The 27,523-nt window shown below is 38.3% G+C and overlaps 2 long non-coding RNA genes across 4 annotated transcripts in view; one reads left to right on the forward strand and one right to left on the reverse strand.

Moving 5' to 3' along the window:
* Positions 1-27,523, forward strand: part of LOC129643151 (uncharacterized) — a 129,939-nt gene that overhangs the window by 66,449 nt on the left and 35,967 nt on the right. The gene's annotated exons all lie outside the window — the stretch shown is intronic.
* The window catches only part of LOC129643149 (uncharacterized), a 132,224-nt gene that overhangs the window by 2,101 nt on the left and 102,600 nt on the right, over positions 1-27,523 (reverse strand). For both annotated transcript variants that reach the window (XR_008710112.1, XR_008710111.1), the window contains exon 3: positions 24,108-24,240. This is a non-coding gene — a long non-coding RNA (uncharacterized LOC129643149). The remainder of the gene's footprint in view (positions 1-24,107; positions 24,241-27,523) is intronic.

Genomic DNA, 27,523 nt, shown 5'->3' on the forward strand with positions numbered 1-27,523 from the left:
CAAAGAGCATGTGATTTCACTATATGTGGAAATGTAAACAAAACAAATGAACAAATGTAACAAAATGGAAACAGTGTCAGAGAACAAACAAGTGTTGCCAGAGGGGGACAGGGGGTTGGAGAGAAGGTAAAGAAGTGGGCGGAGGTAGGGATGGGGAGATGGAGGAAGGCCATCAAAAGGTACCAACTTCCAGTTATAAGACAAATAAGCTCTAGGGATGTAATGTACAACATGATGAATATACTTTATCTTTAATAAAGATAAATATAAATCATTTCAAATCTTTAAATGTATTATTTAACAACACTGCTGTATGTTATGTTATTGTCCAGTTGCTAAGTTGTGTCCAACTCTGCGATCCCATGAACTGCAGCTCACCAGGCTTCCCTATCCTTCACTATCTCCTGGAATTTGCTCAAACTCATGTCCATTGAGTAACTTTCATATATTACATATATGCTGTAGGTTATATATAAAAGTTAAAGGAGTAAACCCTAAGAGTTCTCATCATGAGGGATTTTTTTTTTTCTTTTTCCTCTCTTTTGTATCTATATGAGATGAGAGATGTTCACCAAACTCACTGTGGTCATCGTTCAAGATGTAGATAAGTCATATCATTATGCTGTATTCCTTAAACTTATACAGTGATGTATGGCTATTAAATCTCAATAAAACTGTAAGGAAAAAATGTTTGTAATAAAATAAAAAATAAATTCCAAACATACAAAAGAGTTTCAGAGATATGAAGAGAACTACCTCAGCCCTGGGCCTACTCTTTACTAAGACTATTAACCAGGACCAAAGGCTAAAACCTCTGTGAGACGTAACTTTCTCTTATATAAAATGGAAACTGACAAGAATTCCCCAGCAAGACAATATATAATAATTACATAAATGGAGGGACATATTAAAGTATTGGAATTTTACTGAAGCATCAGAATATCCTTGGGCTTTTTAAAAAGTGGTCACATTAGGGAATTCAAAACTTTTATTTAAATATGACAGCTTTAACATAACCTGAACAGTTTCAAAATAATGTTATAAGAAGCCACATGTGCCACAAATATAAAGTTAAGGGTAGGTTGTATATATATAGCATTTCTTTCCTTCTTGGACTATTTCTTTTCTCTGTTGCTTTTTTACTTTCTTGATAATTTATTTATTCTTTTGATGACATACATGGAACCAAGTTTATTTTTCTTTGTTTAGCTTAAAACATACAAAACCAATGTGCCACACGTATGCATTTTTCTATCAGTCCGGTGTATATTTTTTAAAAAGTCTTAATTTTTTGATTCCCGCCCTTACCAGAAAACTCAGTAACAGAATTATAGCCCCAGGGGTAGATATTCATGTTGATATATTTGTAGAGCTCCGATTAGTGATCTGAAGTATATAAACTATGTATTAAAAGGTTTTCCTATCCTCCACTCACCCCTTCATGACCTTTGCTCAACCAGGGTGCACCAGCTGACTGCCTGAGGGCTCGGCAGTCACGCTACTAAAGGCAGCATTTTTTGAAAAGGGTAAAGCAAGGTGTTGAACTCAGCCTCTTGGTAACCTGCAACCTTCCTCCAAGACCGCAGGACTCGAGAGGCACATAAAGTGCATTCCTCTTCCTCGCCTCTTAACTCCGCAGGCACCGGTGATAAGAACCTAACAAGAACTGCCTTTTCACCACTAGAAAATGCTAGAGTGGATCCAGAGAAATTGGAAGTTAGAGAGTCAAGCTGCACACGGGAATGTTTCCTTTCATTACAGGAATTATTCTGTATGTTTTGACCCAGAGTTGGCTGTGTTTCAGTTTTCGTGTTGATGGCATCTGAGGGAAGGCAAACGGGGCAGTCAGATGAAGCAAACCAAAGGTTCATTTTATTGTGGTGGCCTGTTACTGATTGGTGCAAAAGAACGTTTGAAACTATCATCCTGATGTGCAAGGGGAAAAAAAAAAAAAAAAAAAAAAAAACCTCAATCAGAAAGCCCAGCAAATAGGCTGAACTCTATAAAGCCATTTTCTACACACACACACACACACACCTGAACAGAATTAATTAGCACTCTTCATTTTCACATGTTTTAAAGGCTCAGCCTTAGCTCTGTCTAACCCTTAGAAGTTCCATTTATTTCCCAAGCATAACATTAGAAAATGTGAATTCTTTATACAGACATGAGAGCTTGCTTTCTACTCCTGTGAACATTAAAATAAACAGAAGATAAAGGGGAAAAGAGAAGAGGAGGGAGGAAGGGAAGAAAGGAGCCAGGGAAGAAGGAAAGGGAGGAAGGAAAAAAAGAGGAAAGGTATTCTTGGAACAAAATGAAAACCTTAATGTCAATTTCCTCTCCTTTGGGTATGTTTCACGTTGACGGAAGATGGGAATTAGAAAGAAACAAAGGAAAAAGCCAAGCTACAAGGATGTTAGACTGTAACTTTTCAATCAAAATATAATATTTGAAAGTAAAAATATGTTATCATATGACATCACAGTCAAAATCTTTGTAGAACTCTCCATATAGCTCCATCTAAAAACTCATGAAACTTTACTATGCAGAGAAAAATAGGGTAGAAAAAGGAAGATGATTCCTCAAAACTGTCTTTCTTATTAAAACCTCACTTTTGGAGAGATCGACATGACCGCAAATAAGCACCTGGAATTTGTCAATTGAATATTTCTTATTTCAATCCAAATACATGGCATTTGTACAGTTACCTAAAAGTATATTTTGAGAAAAACTCTGCAGCACAAAAACCATGCTTCCTCTTCAGAAAATATGTTATCTCATAGTTTACTTTTAGAGACCCAGGCTACAGAACTGGTTTAACATCATTACGTGGTCATAAGAGACAGTCTTGCTACTACTGTAAATATACAGAGCACAAAGTTGAGACTATACCCAAGACTACTAAGATTCTCCCAGCATTGCAGAACTAGAAAGTGGAGAGACCCTATCACTGAGTATATTCAGAAGCATGGCCATGACAGCTCTTCCGGTTGGGTAGATACATCCAAGATGTCTGGTGAAGCCCCAGAGAGCAGCAAAGCAGAGTAAAACACCCCCACCCAGGGCATGGGGTTCTTTCAGGGGTTCTAAACACTATATGCATCTTCCTAAGTGTCTCATCTACTACTGAAGAATGATTTGACTTCTGGAAGTAATTTAGTTAGTAAATAAGAGATGATGATCAGGATAAAGATGGTCTGTAATTTGGGGTTAGACGCCATGACCCAACATAGCAATTTCCCCGTAGTTTATAATTTTTGCTTCCAATCTTGAACTGGATAGAGTACAAGTGTAAGAAAACAAATGACTGTTTTTCCTTCCAACATTCTAAATACTTGATTTGGATTTGGGTACATGTTTGAATCTTTAGTGTGTTAGAAAAGATATTATCTGAAATCATTTTTCTCTCTATGCCTACTCATCAGATGGGCACCAAACATCTTCATATTTTTAATATTGTTTTGTAAGTTTATCATATGTATACATACAAATGCATACACATGAATTACTTATATTTATTTATCAGTCATATCAGTTGTAATACAACATTTGAAGCTTAAAAACTTTATATTTGGGCAAATATTACATTAAGTAAAAGTATACTTTCAATGAATAGTGTTTTAGTTTTTGCAAAAGAAAATTGGAAAAAGTCAAGTGAATCTTTGATAGGCACTATAGTGTTTTACTTATGAATACCAAAGGACCTCATAAAATCAGCAGAGGTTCAGAGAGCAACTTGTTGTGTTAACGCTATTTATATTCTTATCTAACTTACTGAAAATGTTTTATCATATTATGTACCCAAATAGTTGTTAAGCAGCAACTCTTCAGAAAATGCTAAGTTGCCCAATAATAATAACCCAAGAAATTATGTATCAATTGAGGTTTGGAACTGAAATAAAGTACACAATTTGTAATAACCACCTGCAAATTTGCAAAGCCACCACACAATCCTACCATGTGATCAACTATCTGAAAAAAAAGGGATTTCAAAGATGAAAGGAAAATTAAGGTAGGTATATTCTTTTCCAAGAAAACAAAGATAAAACAGAAGTGTGTGTTTTGTATATTTTTATTACAGAAACAAACTGACCTCTTATTTTTGAAACAGTAAAAATTATTTGTAGAAGTTAGTGACTGTCATCCTTTTGTGCCTTCTTCTCCCCCTTCCCTCAAACACACACACACACACAGTTTTTTCTTCGGAAATGTATGGGGCTATGAGGATTTTTCTTAATTGAGGTAAAGAGGCTAAAACATCTAGACACCATAGTCTCTTTCCATTTATGTACAAACCTTTACATTTTGTGAAGCTAGCAGTTTAGTTGATCGAGTAATGAGTATAATGAAACAGTTGGTTTATTGAGCATTTCGGGTAATGGTGTCATCATTAACTCTACTAGGAACGGAATACATAGGTTACAAGCTCCCATCACTGTATGTATTGGAGAAAAACAGGTTTTTTAAGTTATAGTTTTTATGGTAAATGTAGTAATCAAATATAATCATAGAAGAATTAACGTGGCGTAGTATTTTGAAAGGCAACACACAGCATTACATATAAGTAATGCTGTTTATTTCAGAAAGAACTCTGTCTAATCGAGATAATTCCTACACGTCTTTAATGAAGGAAGCTTAGCATTTCCCCTGGTAATTATTCCTACAGTCTGACAATAGCTCTATTCAAGAGCTTTTGTTATATATAATAAAATAGTTGCTCCAATTTTACCAGTTCCTCCCTGAAGAGAAATAATTGATTCCCATTCTTTGAAAGCCTTAAAAGGCTTTCAGATGAATGTTTCTATCTTCTGACAAGCAAGGAGATCTCTGGGACCATGGCCTGGTCTCCATGCAGTTCGAATGGATCGTGTCTATAAGCCTGCTGCAGTAGAGAAAGGGGAAGAATCTATATAAATTGCAAATTATGATCAAATCAGTCACAAGTAACATGAAACAATTTGAAAAATGAAAAGTAGAATGTGTCTAGTTGTTCTGATTATGCAATTATATCATTGTGCGTAGATCTATAACCGAGAATCATTTTCTTATTTCCTATTGATTGAGGAGCATATATGGCTATAGAGATTCTTTTAAGGGCAATAAGATACGATTTTGTCCAGAGTTTCAAAGGACACTTGAGTCTTGTCATGACCCAGCCATCCCTTCTCCAATGGGGTATCTAAGTGGCAGATATAAAAAGGAAGTCAAAAGGTTATTTAGTTATTAACTAGGCTAAACTAGAAAACCCAGTTATTATTTGGTAAAGTGAACTGAGCAGATGGTTCAAACTAGACCCAAGTGGAATCTATTTGCCTCCCAAGAATGACTCTTACCACCAGATGGCCACAAAAAACTAAAGCAACCAGTGTTTACATACAAAGAAAAGAAGAGACAGACTTCCCTGATGATCCAGTGGTTAAGACTCTGTGCTCCTCGTGCGGGGGCCTGGGGTTCCATCCCTGATCGGGGGCTGGATCCCATATGCCCCAAGTAGGAGTTCACATGCCACAACTAAAGGTCCCATGTGCTGCAAGAAAGATTGAAGACCTTGTGTGCCACAACTAAGAGCTGGCACAGTCAAATAAATAAATAAAATAATTAAAAAAAGAGAAAAGATATTAATATCTGCTGGCTTTCTTATCCAGCCAACTCTAAGAAATAGGAAGCTAATAAATCAGCCTTCCCTAGTGGCTCAGACAGTAAAGAATCTGCCTGCAGTGCAGGAGACCTGAGTTTGATCCCTGGGTTGGGAAGATCCCTTGCAGTAGAAAATGGCAACCCACTCCAATATTCTTGCCTGGAGAATTAACCAGGGACAGAGAAGCCTGTTCAGCTTCTGTTCAGTCCACGGGGTCACAAAGATAGCACACAACTGAATGACTAACACTTCCACTTTTCAAAGCAAATAATAAATAAATGTGGCCAATCAGATTTGTATTTAATCCACTTGACAAAAAACAACAAAGGGTGATGGGTAGAGGGGCAAGAACCTTAACTCCTCTCTTGCAGGACTTAGAGTGTTGAATTCAGGCCTATTCTCTTCCCTGTAAGTAGGATACAATCCTCTCTTAATATCTGCAAGGAATTGGTTCCAGGACTCCAGGGAATACCAAAATCTGAGCTACTCAAGTCCCTTATATAAAATGGCATATATTTGCATATAACCTATACACGTTCTTTGAATCATCTGTAGATTACTTATAATACCTAATACAATGCAAATGGTATGTAAAGAGTTGCTGTTATTGTTGCTTAGTCCCTAAGTCCTGTCTGACTCTTTTGGGACCCCACGGGCTGTAGCCCACCAGGCTCCTCTGTCCATGGGATTTGCCAGGCAAGAATACTGGAGTGGGTTGCCATTTGCTCCTCCAGGGGATCTTTCTTACCTAAGGACTGAACCCATGTCTCTTGCAGTGCATGCAGATTTTTTACAACTGAGCCACCTGGGAAGCCACAAATAGTTGCTAGCATGTAGCAAATTCAAGTTTCCCTCTTTGGAATTTTCTGGAATTTTTTTCAAACATTTTTGATCTGCAGTTAACTGAATGTAGAACCCTCAGATATGGAGAGCTGACCGTACTCTGCAAAACCACATAGAAATATCAACTCCCCTCCAGGATATCCTGCCATAGCTCAAGTTTCACAGGCCTTCTCCACAACAACTAAACCGGGAATCAGGAAACTCCAGGCAGAACTCCCAATCAACTGGGTAAGCTGCCCCAAAAAAGAAATTTCAGGCCAATGATCTAAGGTTGGAATCCTTTACTTGGTAGGCAAACGTTCTACTAAGCAGAACAACTTCAACCTTCTTCCCTAGTGCTGTCTACAGGACTGCATGTTCTTTTCAATTATACAATACCAAGTTATCAGCTACAGTCACCATGTGTCCATGAACAGATAAACAGACAAAACATGTGGTATATACATACAGCAGGCTATTACTCAGCCATGAGAATGGAAGGAAATCCTGATATTTGTGACAACATGGATGGGCCTTGAGGCCATTATGCTAAGTGAAATTAGCCAGATAAAGACAAATACCGCATGGGATCACTCATATGTAGAATCTAAGGAAAAATGTCAAACGTAAAACACGACAATAGAAAACTGGTTGTCCTGGGAAGCGGGTGTAGGGAAAATAGGAGAAGGTTGGAAAAGGGTAGAAACTTTCATCTATAAGATGAATAAGGCCTGAGGATTTAATGCCTAACAAGGAAGGTCTGTTCTTCCTGATATGTGTATGCCTGGCTAAAAATGTTTGATGAATGAATGGAGTAATGAGATATATAATTAATTTGGAGGCAAAGAGTCATTTGAAGAAAGATATGCAACCAAATACATTAAATGTAACAATTATTCATTCTTGTTTGTAGGCTGAAAGATAATGATATAAACTATTTGCATATTTTATTAATTACACATACATGGCTGTTGTTATTCAGCTCCAAGTCATGAAGTAATATGAGAAGATACAAAAGAGCATCATCAAGACTTCCAAGGGGACATGAATATTACTAAGACTGTCTTAAAGTTTCAAGCTATAGAATATGTCTAAATAATTAGAGGAATAATTTTAAGAGGAGATAGGAGGCTTCTATCCTTAACATGGATGCTGCGGATATTCATCCAGCCATTCAACAAAATGTCAGGAGCACTATGTCCCAGGGATTCCATTAGACATCAAGGGATCAGAGATAAAGAAGGAATAACTCTCCGTCTCATGGAAATTCCATTTTACCCAGGTATGCAGCATGAGAAAGCATAGTCTACAGATATTTGAGAATGTGGGAAATGAAGTATCAATTGAGCAATTTGGGGGATATTTTTATGAGATTTGAAGCTTGATTGGGATATTTCTTCATGTGAACTTTGGGTGGGAAAAAATGGGTAATAGACAAAGCTAGGGTAAGTAGAGCTTCCTTCATGGCTCAGATGGTAAAGAATCCACCTGCAGTGCTGGAAACCTGGGTTCAATCCCTGGGTTGGGAAGATCCCCTGGAGGAGGGCAGGCAACTCACTCCAGTATTCTTGCCTGGAGAATCCCCATGGACAGAGGAGCCTGGAGAGTTACAGTCCATGGGGTCGCAAAGAGTCAGACATGACTGAGCAACTAAGCACAGCACACAGGACAAGTAGAAATAGGGGTGGGGGCAGTTAGTAGAAACAAGGAGAAGAATACAGCATAATGAAGGCATGATATTTTCTGGAGTCTGAGTTCTCTGGTGGTTAAAGCAGATTGTGAAGATAAGGAAAGGGGTGAAATTTTTCAGAAGACAGAGTGGTGAAAAGTGATACTGGAAGGTAGACCCGGGACAGCTTGTAAAGGTTCTTGGATCCACGTTGAGGAGTTTGGATGGCTATCCCCTTGATGCTGCTCTCTGATTAACTTCTACCTCCAGATCAGACTCCTCTGCCGTTCCACCTAGAGACGTTCATCTCAGTTCTTTACCTCTTCCCTGGGATCATGCTTAATGAACTGACTCCTTCGGCATCAATCTCTCCTTTTTCTTGTATTTTCTCTTTAGTGTTTGAACAGCCTCATGTATTTTGCATAACTAAAAAAATAAAACATCTGAATGATCTTCACCAGCCACCAAGCTCTCTTTCCTACTCTTTACTTCTGAAGATTGATCCGTATAATTGCTTTACTCCCAATAGCACTGTAACTGGGATTCTGCTCCACCAGTGAACACCTCCTGTGTCAAGACAAACATCATTGCTGACCCTGTTGTTGTCAACTCTAGGGGACATTTTAAAATTACCTCAGTGAGGTCTTCTGCTGCATTTGTTAATCTCATACATGTACTCTATGCTTTTTAGTATCTTGGCATCACCTGAGTTCTTTTTTTTTAACCATTCATTCTCTATCGTAGGATATTTCTCTGTCTACCATTTAATGTTGATATTCTTCAGGATTCAGCCTTTATTCTATTTTCTTCTCATTCTTCACACTGTTCATGAGTAATTTCACATTCACGCATGGTTTGAAATGATAAATATCCATCCGATAAGGACTCTGAAATTGGTCTCTCTGGCTTGGTCTTCCTTTGTTTTAGATTTCTTTATTTAGCCAACTTTCACTTGGCCATCCTACAGTATATCAGACTCTAAAAATCCAATAAATAATGGAAGGATCGCCTCCAAACCTTCCCTATTGTTTGTGTTCTCCAGTATCAGCTCATAGTCACCATATCATGCTAGACTACTTCATCTCTACTATTATACCCTCCCTTACAATATTCTGGGGATTTTATTCCTACGTATATCTTAAAGTTTTTCTTTCCTGTATACAAATACCAGCCTCATCATCTGTGGCTTTCATGACTACAATATCCTTCCAGTCAAGATCTTTTCCCTCCATCATTTTGCACATTTATTCCACTCTTTATCCAACACTAAAATGACTCAGCTTTAACAGGACTATAAGTTTTCCTAATTAGAACCTACTATCAGTTACCCATTACTCAAGAAATGCAGCCAAACTCCAACTCATGCTATATTCTTGCTTGTTTTAGACCATCTAAAGGTTTCCCATTAAACTTAAAATAAAAATCATATAATTCACCAAGACACAGAGGGCTTTGCCAAGGAGGTCCCTCCCTATCTCGTCAATCTCATTTTTAGCCACCGGGCCACCCTTGCTTGCTATAACCATGGTGGTCTTCTTTTAAGTTCTTCAAAGAAGCCAAGCTCTTTCCTACTTCAGGTCCTTTGCAATGAGACTCTTTCCTCCAACTTTGTAAGCGTCAGTTCCTTTTCATATTTAAGTGGGACCTGATCAGAAAGTCTGAATATGTCTGCTCTCTCACTTTTTTCTATCAGCCATTTGTGTTTCCCTTCAGAGCACCCATCAGAACGTACACTTGCTTTTGTATTTTTTTTTTTTTTGGCTCCTAATGTGTACAATGTGAGCTCCAAGAGAGCTGAGACAGCTTTTCTCAGATTTACTCTGTATCCACAGAGTGCCTGGTGGTCAGAAAGGCACTCAATCAATGTTCTTGAATGGTTATAAGTTGTATACTCATGACACCTCTTTCTTATCTTCTTTTCCACCCTTCTGAACCTCTATTTCCTACCTCGCAGTTATTGAGAAGTGCCATGTCGCACCCTATTAGAGGGTATGTAGAAGCAGAAAAGGGCAACAGAGAATGAGATGGTTGGATGGCATCACCAATGCAGTGGACATGAACTTGGATAAACTCCAGGAGATGGCGAGGGATAGGAAGCCTGGCATGCTACAGTCCATGGGGTTGTGAAGAATCAGACACAACTTGGTGATTGAACAACAAAAACCCTTCGATACATTTTCTCCTGCTCCTATATCTGTCTGGATAATCACCTATGCTTCCCTTCCCTCTAAGCCTGCATGATCTATTAAGCCTCAACTCAGGGATAATCCCACCAGGAAACTTCCCTGAAAACTTAGGCTATGTTAAGTCTTCCTCCATTGAGCCCCATGACACTCTGGGTTCCCTCTATAACACGTTCCATGTTATATTGAAATGATCTGCTTTTGGCTGACTTTCTACCTCCCCAATCATATATCCATATTCCTTTAGGGGAAGGCTCCCATCTTATTCTACTTTGTATTCCATCTCCAAGTAGGGTGCCTAACAGATACTTTTGAGCAACCTTATTTTTAAACTTTATGTTTTAAATAATAGGAATTCAGGACACTTAATAGGAATTAACTGTGACATAGTCAGTTCTGTGCTTTTAAATAATCTCTCTGCTATATGGAGGCTGGATTGTAACAGACAGAGCCTATTAAGCCTAATAAGAGGATGAGACAGTGATGGAGCAAGAGATACTGAACAAGAGCAGTGACCAGTTAAGAACCACTAGAGGATGAGGGAAATACAGACCTGTTGGTTAAAGGCTACAAACTTTCATTTATAAGATGAAAAAGATCTAAGAGTCAGACACGACTGAGCCACTGAACTGAACTGAAGGACCTAATGTATAAAATATGAGGATTTCAGCTGGTAACACTCTATTTCATAATTGAAATTTGCTAAAAGGGTGGAGATGAAATGTTCTCAGCAAAAATGGGGAAAGAGTGTAAGCAAACAAATGAGGTGATGACTGTGTTAATGGGGGGAATCCTTTCACAATGTATAAGTATATAAAACCATCACATAGTACACTTAAATACCTTAAATATTGTCAGTTATATCTCAATAAAGCTGAAAAAAGCAATGTATTAGACAAAAGTAAGTTGAAATGGTAATGATGGGGAAAGTGAACTGAAAAGAGGAAAGAATCTAAGATGAGTAAATTTTCTGATTTAATTAATGGAATAGTGTAACCATCTATAAAAAAGCAAAATGATATATGAGGAGGCTGCTAATGTGCAATTCAGCATTCATAACCTTTGGATTCAGTCAATCTTTCCTATAAGTCAAAGAATAGTTGAGTTTGTTCATTCTCATTTCTGCATTTGCGAATGTGAAGTTTGACTATGCATTCTGAAATACCAACAGTGTGAAATGAGAACATATCTTTCTTTTTTTCTACCCATTAGTCCATTAGCCTTTCATGTCCATTCTGTGTAATTCAAAATGCAACCAATATAGGAGAGGATAATTTTTTTATATTTTACTTTCATAAAAGATGGTTCACTCTCTTGGTAATCAGTTTTACACATTTACTTTAATTGTATCAATTTCCGAGTGTTATGAACCTTTCCCTTGACATCTATATAATTCTACATAATTTTCAATTGCTTTCAATTTCATCACTTAGCTGAGCTTCATTCCAGTTACTAAAAAATAAGTTTTTAGAAAACCAGAACAAAAATAAAATTCAAAGCATTATGCTAATGTAATGTGTTTTTTCCCCTATGTGGAAACTTGGATATACACCAAAGAAAGAAAATGCCGAAATATTTTATTTACAGGAGAAAAAAAAATCATCAAAACAATTGTAATGTTAGTCCATATCAGATCTATTCTATTTGCCATTAGAGTAAAATTTTGAAAGGAGTATTTCATGAAGATGAAACTTCATGGAATAATCCATGAAGATTTCCTGAGGGTGCTGATCTACTGATAAGTAAGAGCACAGGACCTGAAGTGAGAGAGGCTTCCTCAAAGTTTTTCTTTCTGGAAAATTTCTTAATTTCTCTCTGAGCTATATCACATTGTAAAATGAGAAAAATAATTGACTTAGTTAAGATTTCATAGGATGCAAGCTTTAGAAATGCAATTCAAGTTAGTTTCAGTGCAGAAAGGAATTTATTATGGCAGGTTACCCAGAGTGTTAAGATGCTAAGTGCTAACTTACTTGAGCGGTGTCCATTAGCTCAAATAATGGTTCTTTCTCTCTCTCTCCACTGCTAGTGACTGTTTTCTTCATGTTGGCTTCATTCCCAGCCAGGAGCTAGTGCCTATATACATGGTGGGAAAGTTGCTGGCTCAGTCTTTCTGTTTTGTCTTTTTTTTGTACCATGAGTTGAGAGGACTTATGTAATTCTGGAACTGACAGAGAAACAAAAAAATAGCAACTTTCCCAGAGCAGTGCAATTAGTAATGCTTGGGTCATGTGACCAGCCCTGAACCAATTGTGGTTTCAAGAAGAAAAGTAATTATGATCGTCCAGGCCATGGGTTCAGCCAGCATTTGGTCCTGGGGAGCAGATCAATTCCACCCAATCACAAGATTTCTGCGGAGTAACTGCAGAATAAGGAAAGGCTGCTCCCATGAGGAGGAGATGACAGAAAGGAAAACAACATTATAAAAAACATTATTATAATACACATTCCAAGGTGGCTGGCAGGTTAAATTGGATGATACACCAAAGCACATCAGAAAACTCAAAATGGGTTTATTATTAATTACTGGCATACAATATTAATATAATCATAGGCTATTCTTATCTTCTGCCTATAGAGGACATATCAGTCTTTCCCTGACCAATTCCTGGGACTTCATTGTTCAGGCTAACAGCATAATAAGAAACACAGGGTTGAAGAATTGAAGAGATAAGGCATCATATATTGAATAAATATTTACTGAGTCTCTACATTGTGCTGAGAGTTCTAGGTGCTAGGATACAGTGCTGAAACTAAACAGGTGCCCCCTCTTGTGTACTTGTGTAAACAAAATAATTTCAAGTATGATCAAAGATTTCTAGGAAAACAAGACAAGGTAATAATGCTTTAAAAAGTGCCCAGGAATGAATTACTTTAGACTGCATGTCATGAAGAGGCCTTGGCAAGAATGTGATCAGACAATGGTATAAGACAGTCAGTACCTGTTGGCTAGAATGCAGTGAATGAGAAGGAGCAAAACAGAGATGAAGATGGGGAGAAAACAGGTGCCTTGCAGGTTATGGTGAAGGATTTTAATTTGATTCATTTGAACCTGCTGGTAATAGAAGTCACTGAAAGATTTTTGATCAGGAATAAAATGTGATTTGCTGGTTACTGAAAAATCATGCTGTCTTACTTGTTAAAAATTATTAATTGGGGCAAAAGTAGAAACCAGAACACCAATTAGAAGGTCTTTGCATTCCATACTGTAATGATGGTGATGAGAAACACAAAGATCTCAGTAAAGGTGAAAAGTGGATCAATACCAGATAATTGTGGAGATAAAATTTACAAAACTCTGTGCTGGATTGAGTGTGGAAACTGAGGGCAAAAGAAATACCAAGAATAATTTATAGGCTTCAGTCTTGAGCAACTGTGTGGATGAAAAGATAGGAGAAGAAATAAACTTGGGGATAAAAGAATCAGTGAGTTTGCCCATGCTAGATTTGAGCTCGCTCTTAGACATCGAGATGGCAATGTCAAATAGCAGGTGGTCACGTGAACCTGGAGTGCAGTCCAAATCTGTTAGCCCAGCCAACCCTCTCCACGCTCACTGCCCCCAACTCTCCTTCCAGCTAGTGGGGTCCACTTTATCCACAGCTACTGGGGTCTGCTTTCTGTCCCTCCAATGCAACAAGTGCCTTTCTCCCCTCTGCCACAGGCCACAGAACACTCTGCCCTAAATCTTCAAGTGGCTGGTTCGTCTCACCATCCAAGCTTCAATCTCCATGTTTCCCAAAGATCAGCTCTGTGGCACTGCACATCACAACACAGAGCACTTAGGACTATCATACTTGTTTGTTTCTCTACTTTCTGCTTCTCTCCACAAGAATGTACGTCCTCTCGGGATGGGACCTATATTTAATTTTTTGTTCCCTACTTGTAATCCTCAATACATCTTCCCTTGTGGCTCAGCTGGTAAAGAATCTGCCTGCAATGCAGGAGACCTGCGTTCAATCCCTGGGTTGGGAATATCCCCGGAGAAGGGAACGGCTACCCACTCCAGTATTCTGGCCTGGAGAATTCCATGGACTGTACAGTCCATGGGGTCGCAAAGAGTCGGACATGACTGAGCATCTTTCACTTCACTGTAAGCCTAAGAGTCTAGAGCCTGGCACAGAGGAGGTGGTTGTGAATACTGGTTAAATAAATGAAAGCAAAAGACATATTTTTGCAATACTGCTCTGAGGTGCACCCTCTACGCAGTCTCATGTGGTGACCACCCTTAGCGCCTTCTATTTAGTGCACAGATTCCAGAACCACACTGCCCCTTGCCAGATGTGTGATCTTTGATAAACTACTTAACCTCTATTTCAGTCTCTCCATTTAGAAAATCTGGAAAAGATAGCCATCCCAAAGTGTTATGGGGATTGAAAAAAATTATGCATTTTAAGGGCCTCAAAGAGTGTATGGCTTGTGGCAAGCCATGAACAAGTGATGGCTATTTTTAACATCACCATCATCACCATCATCATCATCCCTAGACCAACTGACTACCATCAGGGGAGCATTGTCACATAAGAACACAAAAGCTTCTGCCACATTAAACTCCAGATATTAGGCTGGAGAGGAAAATGTTCAGAGAAGACAGATAGTGTGTGATCATCATTTTCAGTCTTATATGAGTGCGAAAAAGAATGAATTAGCAGAAAGTTAACAACCTTACTTAGAGTATATTTCAACTATGTGGGGATTTGGGTGTGCCATTTTACTTGTTTCGATCTTAATTCTCTCATGTGTAAAACAGATTATTCCTAAGATCTTTCCAGCTCTAAAAGTTTATGACTGTTTCATAACCACAAATCCACATGTAATACAAAGGGGGGAAACTTAAAATTAATTTCCTACTTAGTTTTCAACAAAGTCTAACTTTGTAAGGTATAAGACATGCACCAGTTTTTATTTTCATCCTGATTTCTAATATTTCTGGATCTCACAAAATTCTATGCCGTAAATAAAGCATTATTGTTGTTTAGTCACTCAGAAGTGTCTGACACTTTTGAGACGCCCATGGGATTTTCTGGGCAAGATTACTGGAGTGGTTTGCCATTTCCTCCTACAGGGGATCTTCCAGACCCAGGGATCAAACCCAGGTCTCTTGCATCTCCTGCATAAGCAGGAGGATTTTTTATCACTGTGCCACCTGGGAAGCCATGATTGCAGTCTATTTCATGAGTAGGTGAAAGCACGCTAAATGACTTTTTCCAAGGTCTTTCTAAAAATATTTTAGAAGACCTGAGATTAAAATAAAATTATTTATTCCAAGTTTCTTATCACTTGGCTGAATTAGCTCTCATTTTCTTTCTGGCACAGTTAACTTGGTAACATTCTCCTGTTAAGAGGGTAATCTTGGATGAAATAACCATACATCACTCCAAAGAGATTTCAAAGTATTAAGAATGCTTTCTGGATTATAAATTCCTGGGCGACTTTACTTCATGTAGACCATAAAATACATTCAAATTAGCCAGTGATGAGTCAAAAATTACTTTGCTCTAGGAATTAGACAGGTGTCAAAGGGAAATTATAAAATGTAACCACTGCAGAAACCTCCTACTTCACATTCAGTGGCTTCTGCTCCTTTCTGTCCAATTCCTCACATAGATAATGATTTCAGTGGCTGTAAATACTTGTCTTAACATCGCTATTCTCAATTTTGGGGGGTTTATTTTCTCATTTAGATCTCATTGAAACAACGGACATTTAAAAACAGCCATTAAAGATGATATTCATGCAAAAAATCATGTATATGAATGTAGTATTTGTCAAATATATTTATGCTGCATTAAAAACTGCATTTAAGTAAACAAAACAAAAATCCTATTTGTTGACCTTTTTCCAATCATTAACAAAAGGATTAACAGGGTTTCTGTGGTGGTTCAGTGGTGAAGAATCTGCCTGCCAGTGCAGGAGACACGGGGTCAATCCCTGTTAAGGGACCCATACTACAGGGCAACTAAGCCTGTGTGCCATGACCACTGAGCCTGTGCCCTACAACCTGGGAGCTGCAACTGCTGAGTCCACGTGCCGCAACTACAGAAGCCCACGCACCCCAAAGCCTGTGCTCCACACCAAGAGAAGCGACCGTAACGAGCAGCCTACATACCACATCTAGGGAGTATCCCACACTCGCAACTAGAGAAAGCCTACGCAAAGCACAAAGACCAAGCACAGCCAGAAATAAATAAATAAACAAATAAAATTTAATTTAAAACACCACTCATCCTACATAAAAACACAAAAGGACTAAGACTAACAGAGAGAAATATATCTATGATTATACAAAGATAGATAAATCGGCCTCACAAAATAGCTAAGTGAAGATGATGAAGATGTAAGGAACATCAATATGTGGATTATTTTCATGAGCTTTATTCATCTTTAAGAAAAACAAGAATCTTAAGACAGTGAAGTTTATTATCACCACTTCCTGGTAATTTTTGTCCTTCTGAAGCTTGGAGCAAACGAAAGAGTAAACCCTCCTTGGAAACTACATATCACTGAAGTGTCAGACATGCCAATAATATTAAGGGCCTGATGATTTACAGGAACATCCACACTTCGCCTGACAACTTTCTATCCCCACAAGAATCTATGGATCATTTCTCTTTAGGGAAACCAAATCAAAACAAAAACAAGACAAGCCACACTTTCCAATTTTGCAGCCAGAACATATCAAAGTGGTGTTTTCTTGGAAGGAAAAAAAAAAACCAGGAGGCATGTATTCTGCAGTATGTGAATCACAAAACCCTGAATTTCGGTTTTCTATCATCACTCAATGTCCTGCAGGTGATACTTGTCGTCGTCACAATTATTAGACTCTTCAAATAGAGACATGTTCCAGAATCCTCCAGGAGATGGATTTCAATAGCATTTTGGGCAATTTACACAACCGGCTTCCCCACTCAGCTGGAAAAAAGCCATCATCTCTTTGAGGGTTGCTAAAGAGAAGGGGGATCTTTAGGTAACCTAACTGGCTGGCATCTGGTCCCATCACTTCATGGCCAATAGAAGGTGAGAAGGTGGAAACAGTGACAGACTTTATTTTCTTGGGCTCCAAAATCACTGAAGATGGTGACTGCAGCCGTGAAGTTAAAAGACATTAGCTCATTGGAAGAAAAGTTATGACAAACTGAGACAGCATATTAAAAAGCAGAGGCATCTGCTTTGCTGACCAAGGTCCGTATAGTCAAAGCTATGGCTTTCCCAGTAGTCATGTACAGACATAAGAGCTCATTATAAAGACGGCTGAGAACCAAAGAATCAATGCTTTTGAATTGTGGTGCTGGAGAAGACTCCAGAGTCCTTTGGACTGCAAGGAGATCAAACCAGTCCATCCTAAAGGAAATCAATCCTGAATATTCATTGGAAGGACTGATGCTGAAGCTCCAATACTTTGGCCACCTGATGGGAAGAGCTGACTCATCAGAAAAGACTCTGATGCTGGGAAAAATTGAAGGTAAAAAGAGAAGGGGACGGCAGAGGATGAGATGGTTGGATGGCAGCACCGACTCAATGGACATGAGTTTGAGCAAACTCTGGGAGATGGTGAAGGACAGTGAAGCCTGGCATGCTGCAGTCCATGAGGGTGCATAGAGTTGGACACGATTAAGAGATAGAATAGCGACAAAAAGTGGCTTCACTGGGAGAAGGCGATGGCACCCCACTCCAGTTCTCTTGCCTGGAAAATCCCATGGGTGGAGGAGTCTGGTAGGCTGCAGTCCATGGGGTTGCAAAAAGTCGGACATGAGAGCGACTTCAGTTTCACTTTTCTCTTTCATGCATTGGAGAAGGAAATGGCAACCCACTCCAGTGTTCTTGCCTGGAGAATCCCAGGGATGGGGGAGCCTGGTGGGCTGCCATCTATGGCGTCACACAGAGTCGGACACGACTGAAGCGACTTAGCAGCAGCAGCTGCCCCACCCCAGATTAGATAACATCCTCACAAATGGCCTGATCTGTTTACATTCCACTCTCTTCTGTCCCTTTCCTTTCCATTTTTGAGTTTCCTTGTTTCCTACATGTATCTCTCTGTCTATATCCTCGTAGCAAAAAATAAGAGGATGTGATTTAGAAGTGGCGAATATGAATTGACAAAGAAATACTATTCAAATGCCTTTCTTTCTTCCAGTTTGTGACTGTATCATCTCTTTGTGAAGGGCAAAATACACAGCCAACAGGGGTTGTATGGGTGAAACAGGGTATTAATAGGAATGTTCTTCTCCAATAACATTTACATCATGGTTTAGAGAATGTATAAAATGAGAGACTTACCTACTGTTTGTAACTTTGCTAGAAAAACGTTTGGGTGACCTAACAGGGTAAGAGTAGGACAAAACGTACCAAATTATAGCTGACTAACTTTATATGAACTGATTTATGGGGGTGAACGTTTGGATTAGGCTCCATGATGCAATGTAGAATTCCAGGATTTTTACAGTTTTTACAACCCATTACAAGGGCAGAAGGAATGTATTTTATCTTACAACTCGTACTTTCTACTTTTGTGCATGCATTATGAAAAGTAAAAGTGTTAGTTGCTCAGTCATGTCCAACTCTTTGTGACTCCATCGACTGGAGCCCACCAGGTTCTTCTGGCCATGGAATTCTCCAGCAAGAATCCTGGAGTACGTTGTCATTCTCTTCTCCAGGGGATCTTCCCAACCCAGGGATCAGACCCAAGTCTTCTGTATTGCAGGCAGATTCTTTACTGTCTGAACCACCAGGGAAACTAATATGTATTATGTAAATGTATAATGTGTAAATATATATATATATATATATATATAGGCATTAGGCAATTGAAGTTTTAGAAGACCTCTAGATAACAGTATCTTCTGTACCTAAAATACTATTTTTTCAGTTCAGTTCAGTTCAGTTGGTCAGTCATGTCTGACTCTTTGTGACCCCATGGACTGCAGCACGCCAGGCCTCCCTGTCCATCACCAACTCCCAGAGTTTACCCAAACTCATCTCCATTGAGTTAGTGATACCTTCCAACCATCTCATCCTCTGTTGTCCCCTTCTCCTCCCACCTTCAATCTTTCCCATTTTTACCCATGTCAAATAAGACCTCTTATAATGTTCTCTTTTCAAGATTTTTGAATGGTAATTTCAGTTTGGCTTAAGTTTTGGCTATTTACAGACTTGTCATAGTCTGTATAGCTTTTGAAAGCTATAGATAGATCCCCATATCTGATTATTGATCATAGTGAGGTTAATAATGTAACCACGCAGCAGATGGCATTTTCATTTGTTTTAATCTGAATTCATCATTCTCAGAGTCAGTTATCCATGTGCGTAGCACCACAATCTGCTAATAAGTGGGATTTGTGGAAGACACAGCCCTACCTGTAAAGCATTTTCTGAACAATACTTGTCTTGGCATCCACAGGTAACTCTCTCAAGGTACACAGTGGGAACCAACAGGGAAAGGCAGATTATAATGCATAAGGCTCTGTTCTCGCCTCATGTGAAAAGCAGGAGTGAGATCTTTAATTTCTCAATGAGATGTTTGGTGAAGAATTGTGTATTTTCAAAATCCTCTTTGTATAAGTAATTACTACTGATTTCAAAATCATTTCAGCAGTCACCATGATAACTCTTGATAAAACAAAACTCAAATGCAATAAACGTAATACCAAGGGCAGGTTTTTAGAAGAAAACTAATAGGGAAATATATAATGTTAACCGGGGGTGGGCAAGTTTTAAAATATTAGTTTAACACAGCTGCTTACTAGCTGTAAGACTTTGGGTGAATCTCTTAACCACGACATAGCATATTGCCTCTCATTTGAAAAACTTGGATAATCATAACCTACTTAGCAATGTTTCTGTGTGGATGAAAGCCTAGACTATATTTCACAATCAGTAAAGCATTATTGCAGTTACTGTTGGTATTATTAATATTATATTGGCAATGGAGAAATTGACCAAAATGACAAGTCTTTATCTAGCTTGGTAGTATATTTTGGGTTGTAGACACATGCTGTGCTTAGTCGTTCAATAGTGTCTGACTCTTTGCAACCCCATGGATTACAGCCTGCCAGGCTCCTCTATCCATGGGATTCTCCAGGCAAGAATACTGGAGTGGGTTGCCATTCCCACTTCCAGGGGATCTTCCCAACTCAGGGACTGAATCCAGGTTTCCCACACTGCAGGCATATTTTTACCATCCAAGCCACCAGGGAAGCACAGCAGGGTTAATTGTAGCTCAAATTTCCAACGTTTGTACTTGGATTGAAAATGCCCATTGATATTAACATAAGAATTTTGTTTACCACAGAATTAGCTTACATAATATTCACAAAGTTTAGGGAAAATAGAGGCACATACACTTGAACATCTCTGATCTTCCATGACAAAGTAAAGGTTGGAAAAATTCTAAGTGTCACTTGCCGAGTAGTAAAATGGAAGAGAAATGCTGATGAGATGGCCAAATCTAAGCCAATGCAGGGTAAATGAAAGAACATGCTGCTTTGTCACAACTGTGGGCTTTACAACCAGACCTAAGTTTGATCTCAGTTTACCCACCTACACATAGGATGCTCCAACGAGTCTATTTCCTCCTTAAAAAGCACACTCCCTTATAGCTATTTCTGAAGTGCTTCCCGGAGGATCAAATGAGACAATATCATTGAAGATGCCCATTTCCTTCTCCAGGGGATCTGCCTGACCCAGGGATCGAACCCGAGTCTCCCACATTGCAGGCAGACTCTTTACCCTCTGAGCATCAGGGAAGCCCAGAAGATGCCCAGGAGAAGGCTCAAAACTCTCAGATGCTATTTAATATTGTGAAGCTTTTTTTTTCTGTTTTTCCATAGAAATGCTTGTGGACTATTGTGCCAGTTTATAAATAACACATCTCAAAAGAGTAAGGTGAAAAGATAGAGTGCAAGTAACCAAGGTGCCTGAGGGGTATGCCCATTAAGCAAAAGAGTCCTTGATAATTAGGGAGGGCATTAAAATTCCATATTTAGCTAACAAATATTAAAGATAGATAAAGGCAGTGCTGAGCAGCCCTCAGAATGTGTTGTCTTTTCCTAACTTCCTACTCAGCTGATTACTAAGGACAACAGAGCCGTTTCGTTAATTCATAGCAATGATGAGGAGCCCCACAGCAAATAATTGAATATCACAGAGTAATCACTAAATAAATAAGTCCCACTTTAAAAAAGAAATGTAACAGTGCTGAGATATAGGAGGTAATATGTTCATTCTATAATTGCAGCTGAATTTTAATTATTTTGGATAATAATCTATTCCACATATATGGATGCTCTAATGCATTTGAGGTATTATCAGATGGCTCCACCATTTCCATATCTGAATAATTATCTAAGTACTGAATGAGTTCATTAAGAAATTTGGATGGCTGATTTACATTAACATATGCCACATTCCTATTTTAAAATGGTTTTCATTATCATCTCAGTTTCCAAGTTTTAATCACGCCTCAAACTTGGGCAAGCCACAATTACCAATGAGTAAAGTCATGTGAGTTCAACCAAGAAGCAGGCATAACAGGATTAACTGCTTCTTGTAGTCTATCTTCACAATCAATAATGATCACAATCACTGAGCCAATATGTGATCATCTGCTGTGTCTGTTAAAATGGCAGTAATAAGTGATTCAGCTGTCCTCAGATCATTCAGTTTTACATAAAAAGTATACTGACTCTCCAGCAGACCAAGGGTGTTCAAAGGAGATAGAAACAAAAGCCAAGTTTACACATGAAAGAAAGCAAGCCATTATTCCAGAATCCCGAAGCACTCTAACCCACCTTACAAGATTATTTATCATAGAAAACCTTACCCATATCCGATCCACTAACATCAACTTATTTGATAGTAAATAGTGTATTCTTGAAGAGAGGGCCCCAAATTCAATTTATACCTCACGGTCGAAGTAAATAAGAAAAGACTGACAAATCTCCCTGCATACATCCCCACAATTTCATGTTCCTTTTGATCAAATCGGGGGAAAGACAGAGCAGAAAATGAGATTTTTGCTCGATTAGAAGGCTGCATAAGTGGAAAGCGTGTTTTTAAAGGTCTCCAGGAGAACAATTATATCAAGGATATAAATATGACAGAAATAATATTTGTAGAAAATTAAAGGGGATTAAAAGGAAAAAGAATCAAGTCAATAAAACTTAATCAAAAAAATTATGACCTAGTCATTAATAACACGTGGAATACAGGATCCTGTTTGTTTGAAACGGCATAGATTGTCCTTCTGAGAGAATACATGCTACCAGTAAGCAAAGGAAAACAGATGCTCTTCATTTCTGGACACCTTGTAGAGTTATTTCCTAGCTCAGGATAAAGTGAGCAGGTGCACAGAGAGGAACTTAGTACACTGAGACTCTGAGGACCAGAAGGCTCTGGTCACCATCCATGGGCTGTTTCACAGACAAGCTTATGCCTTGTAACTGGTCGTTGACTTTGGCCTGAACAGCTGCTGGAGGAGGAGACGACTTGTCTTACCCTCACTTTTAACAACTTCTTTCTAATGTAGCTTGACTACATTTTACTACATAAGTTTTAACCATTGTACTTAATTTTATTAAAAGGACCTTGATTCTACCCTCTACCCTATTGATTTTTAAAAATTTTTTGGATCTTTTAAAATTGCAACACGACATGGATGGATCTAGTGATGATCATACTAAGCAAAGTAAGTCAGAAAGAGAAAGATAAATACCATGTGATGTAACTTATATGTGGAATCTGAAATATGACACAAAAGAACTTATCTAAGAAACAGTAACAGAATCACAGGCATAGAGACTTGTGGTTGCTGGTGGCAGGCAGGTGAGGGCAGGAGGGATTGGGAGTTTGGAGTTAGCGGATACAAATTATTATACACTGGACAGATAAACAACAAGGTCCTACTGTAGAGCACAGGGAATTATACTCAATATCCTGTAATAAATCATAATAAAAAAAAAGAAAAAAATATATATATGAAGCTGAATCACTTTGCCGTACACCAGAAACTAACACAACACTGTCAATCAACCATACTTCAATAAAATAAATTTTTAAAAAACCATTAAAATTGCAAGACAAAATATCTTTACTTTTGGTTCTTGCTTTGATTACAACCTTAAAGCTTACACTCTCCAATTCTTACTAAGAAAAGAGCTAGAATTCATACATATATCTGCATATTCTAAATTTTCTAAGATCAACCCTGACCATCAAAATAATATGTATTTTACACTATTTTTGTTGCCTCTTAGAAAAATACTCACAAACAAAGCTTCAGCACTCTGCCATTGACATACACTTAGAGATGTTATCTACTGAGAGTAAATCTATGGATCACTATTTATTCATTGTAGTGATGATATTAAAGATATCACCAGGGATCACCTAAAAAGGACTAATGGGAAATATTTCTTCTGACTTCAACATGTAGGAGAGCAATGATTCTTATAAACAATTGAGTCATATTTATTGTCTGGATATTATTTCTTGTAAATAGTGGTATCCCTCTCTGCTTTGGCTCTCCATTAACTTACACAATACAATATACGTACTGATGTCTTAATTTTATTTCTGAATGTATTAGTTTCTTATTGCTGCATAATTAATTATCTAATTAAGCCCTATCATTAGGGCTTAGAAAGCAATAAACATTTATTACCTGGTAGTTTCTGTGGGTGCAGCTTAGCTGAGTGTCTCTGTTCCAAGGTCTCATACATGTCTGTGATCAAATTTTGGCCAGGGCTGTCTTCTCCACTAAGGGCTTAAGGAAAGGAGCATCTGCTTTCTTGGAATCACTTACCTGGTTGCTGATAGGATGTGACTTTTCACAGGATGTTGGACTGAAGTCCTTAGTTTCTCATCGTTGGTCAGAGGACTCACTCAGTTCCTTGCTGAAGTGCCTTGATCACAGGTCAGCTCACATTCATGGCAGACTGAGAAAGCAACAGAGAAGATGTAAATTACTGTCTTTTTGGAACCTAATCTCAGAAGTGATCACTTCTGGTACATTCTATTCAATTAAAAGGAAGCCACCAGGTCCAGCTTACATTCGAAGGGACGGAATTGCACAAAAGCGTGGAGACAAAGAGGTGAGGTCCTTGGGGGCCAATGCAGAGGCTATTTTTTTTTATACAGATTTCCCCTTTGCCTTAGTCCTCATTATTTTTATTCTTTGTACTATGCATACTCGATAACCTTTCTTAAAAGGCAAACACATATCATATGAAAATGTGGTATGTCTTCAATAAATGTCTATTGTGTTAGATTGAACAGCCTCAGTCATTCACTTTAACAACTGCAATAATTATTAACCCATCCATTAGATGTAGATCTGTTTTGAGAACTAGGCACACCATCATATTTAAAAAGGAAGAAAAAAGTCCTGCCTTCCAGAGTGGGTGTGGGGAGTCAGTATGGAAAGTAAAAATTCTAGTTATCATCCATTCAGTCCTTTAAAAGTCATCAGCCAGTGCCCACTATTTTTCAGGTACCCTTCCGGCCATAAGGCATTTTGATTCTCTAAGATAGAGTATCACTCAGGGAGAAGTTGGAGCTTAGGTTCTAGTTGAGAATCAGAGATTGGAGGAGCCTGTATGTTTCACACAAAATTTGATAATGCTTTGTAGTGAAAAGTTTAGTGGTTTTCTATTTTTCATCATGACATCTGCATAAATATCATGTACTCCATGCAAAAAATGCAATGTCTGAATAATCCTGAAATGAACATGCCCATGTCGGGGCAAGCATGATGGAATGACCACATCAAAATGCCACATGCTCAGAAGGGAGGGCCTTGTGGTTCCTCATGGGCTTTTGATTATGGAAGTTAGAGGCTTCAATTCTTGAAACTTTTTTTTATTAGACAATGGGTACCACACAATTTATCAAAAGTGATAGAAGAAATTTTAGTTGGTGAGTTTTATTAAAGTATCACAAATACAAAATGTGCATGAATTGTTCAGAGTTAAAAATATATATTTTTCTAATCTAGAGAGCTCAAAACTCTAGGGAGGTGAAATAAATGATAAAGATTATAATTTTGTATTTTAGAAAGATGGGATGCAAACAAGTCAAAGAGTCCTTAGCTCATTTAGTAATGAAAGGGTCACAGTTTCCTTCCTCATGCCTCTTGCCCCAAGTCACTTCTAATGCATCACACCATGATGTTCTAAAAGAAAAATTACATATATAGAATCTATCTGGAGAGACTCAAACATTTTTTATATATTTACAGCTTAAATATTCCGTAACAAATGCTTAAGTAATTCTTCATGTCCTGAATATTCATTGGAAGGACTGATGCTGAAGCTGAAGTTCCAATACTTTGGCCACCTGATGCAAAGAGCTGACTCATTGGAAAAGACCCTAATTAATGCTGGGAAAGATTGAGGGCAAGAGGAGAAGGGGACGGCAGAGGATGAGATGATTGGAGAGCATCACTGACTCAAAATGGACATGAGTTTAAGCAAACACAGGGAGATAGTGAAGGACAGTGAAGCGTGGCATGCTGCAGTTCATAGGGTCGCTAAGAGTCAGACACGACTTAGGGAACGAACAAGGAGAACGATAATTAAGTGTTCAAGGAAAATCTGAAAAAAATCCTAGTTGAACAAATTTAAATAGGTTTTTCTATGAAAAGATTTCTCTGAGCCTCTAATATGTTAAAGCTCAATGTTAATTTTATTTACCATCTAAATGTTTATTAATGGGAATTATATTTTTTTAATATAAATCCTCTTTGCTGGCTGTAAATAAACCCAGTCTCTTCTGGGTACATTTTCTTTTTTAATACACATTGGATTTGATTTTCTAGTGTTTGAATATAAATTATTTTTAGAATTTTTACACCTATATTATAAAGTAAAATTGATCTGCACATTTTCCTTTTACATGGCTTTTTTGGTTTTTGATATAAAATGAGTTGGATATTCCCTCTTTTTCTGATGATTAAGAAGAGTTTGTTAAATTAAAAATTAAATTAAGGATACTCTACATTTTGAACATTTGGTAGAAATCACCTATATAATCACCTGATTCTGCAGCTTTAATTGAAGATTTTTATTACTTTTCTGTTTTTTGAAGACTAATTTAATTATTTTAATACTTACAGAATTCTTCAAGCTTTTAATTCTCTTTAGATCTCTTCTACACATTTTCTCAGGAATTTGGCCATTTCAACTCAGATTTCAGAATCATAAGAATATAGTTGTTGATAGTGTTGCTATTATCTTTTTAATTTCTCTTTAGAGGAGGGACCTCTTTTCACTCATAGTGTTATTTATGTGTCTCTTCCTTCTCCTGATCTCCTTTGCGGGATTTTTATTTTCATGTATTCCAATTCTGGATTCTTGGATCCCTCATCTGACTTTCATGTTTCTACAATATATTCCACAATTCTAGTCTCTCCTCTGGATTATGAACACCAGTATCCTGCATGGTCCTCCATCTCTCTTTCTCCTTGGGCTGGGATTTCCCTGATTCATTTTAGATCAGACACTTCCCACTACTGCAGGAATATCCTCTAAGCCAATCCCATCTCAGTCAGAAAACACACTCAGGATGGAACCAAGCAAGTCTCTGAGTCTCGGGAGCTACTTTCCATCTTCTCCCGACTTGTCTGCCCCTCACGCGGTAGCCTGGCCTCTGGAGCTTTGAATTCTCCACGATGCTATCACCTGTGCCTGGCCAAGCTCAGACCCTCCCGTGCTTCCTTCTGGACTTCATTTACTTAGCTATCATCCAGGTTTGGCCACCCCTGACACCCTCAACCTTGAAAATAGCCCACTCCATTCTCTTCCTCTATTTTGCCCCCCAACTTTTTGTGTTTGTAAGGGGATGTGAGCCACTGAGACAGAGACAAGATGAGTCCAGAGGGAAAAAGGGAAATGGACAGGCACTGGGAATGGGTGCTTGAAAAGTGTTCTCCTGACACTGAAAATAAAAGCCTGAGCCTGAGACTTGGGATCGACTGTCCTCTCATGTCAGTCTTCTCATGGAACATTAGCAGCTATCATGTCTCCACTGGGCCTCCCAGGTGGTTCAGTGGTAAAGAACCCTGCCGATGCCAGAGACATGGGTTCCATTCCTGGGTCAGGAAGATCCCCTGGAGAAGGATCCATGGGGCTGCAAAAAAGTCAGACACGACTGAGCATCTGAGCATGGTATGTCTCTACTTAAAAGTAGGTTGAATCATTTTAATACAAAAATGAAAATTTT

The sequence above is a fragment of the Bubalus kerabau genome, chromosome 2 (assembly GCF_029407905.1).
Source record: "Bubalus kerabau isolate K-KA32 ecotype Philippines breed swamp buffalo chromosome 2, PCC_UOA_SB_1v2, whole genome shotgun sequence".
NCBI lineage: Eukaryota > Metazoa > Chordata > Mammalia > Artiodactyla > Bovidae > Bubalus > Bubalus kerabau.